At 34.2% G+C, this 840-nt stretch overlaps 1 non-coding gene across 1 annotated transcript; it reads left to right on the plus strand.

The window, feature by feature from the left end:
* Positions 1 to 460: 460 nt before the first annotated feature.
* On the plus strand, positions 461 to 585 carry LOC115231339. The gene has a single exon (XR_003883519.1). It is a non-coding gene; the product is annotated as a U5 spliceosomal RNA (small nuclear RNA).
* Positions 586 to 840: the final 255 nt, after the last annotated feature.

The raw sequence follows: 840 nt of genomic DNA on the forward strand, positions 1-840 counted from the left end.
TAAAGATAACAGCTGGTTGTGTGTGTGTGTTACGTTTATCGCTATTAATTTTTTAACGGTTGTGATCTGGGGAAGATTTGGTTGCTATTTCTAGCAATTCAGTGACTGCCTAGAGCAGGCATCGGCAACCATTTTCGAGAAACGCTTTGATGCTTACAAAAACTTTTAAAAACGTGGTCCTGTCAGCTGAGAAATTTTAGCAGCCGTTTCAAGGTGAAGGTCGATTATAAACATCACTGATAGGTACAAATATATCCAGTTTTATTTAGTCAAACCTTAATATTTAATTATTAACACATCGAATAAAATATTTATTATAATCAAACTAGTTATTTATATATAAAGATATTTAAAATTTGTTGATCATGAAATTAATTACCTATATTGATTTATATCTTCTAATCAGTGTTTGTTTAGTCAGATATTTTGTATAATATTGAATGTCAAATGGTGTGTCAGTTAACTCTGGTTTCTCCTCACCCCGAGCGGATAAATCTTTCGCCTTTTACTAAAGATTTCCGTGGGGAGGAACATTTTAATGAGTCTATAGACTTATTTTTGAAAGCCTCATCTAACCATGAGGCGATAATTTAATTAACATCAGACTAATTAATTTAGATCACGAACCGGGATCCCCAGTCCCACTATAACATTGTTGTTATATTTCTCACGTAAACGGTATATTTATCTATTCGTTGTTATAGTCCCCGTGACAACATTACAGCAATATTATATATTGCTTGCTGGCAAAGTGCTTAGCGGCATTTCGGTTGTCTTTGCGTTCTGAGTTCAAATTCCGCCGAGGTCGACTTTGCATTTTATCTTTTCGGGGTCGATAAA

The sequence above is a fragment of the Octopus sinensis genome, unplaced genomic scaffold (assembly GCF_006345805.1).
Source record: "Octopus sinensis unplaced genomic scaffold, ASM634580v1 Contig18265, whole genome shotgun sequence".
Classification (NCBI taxonomy): Eukaryota; Metazoa; Mollusca; class Cephalopoda; order Octopoda; family Octopodidae; genus Octopus; species Octopus sinensis.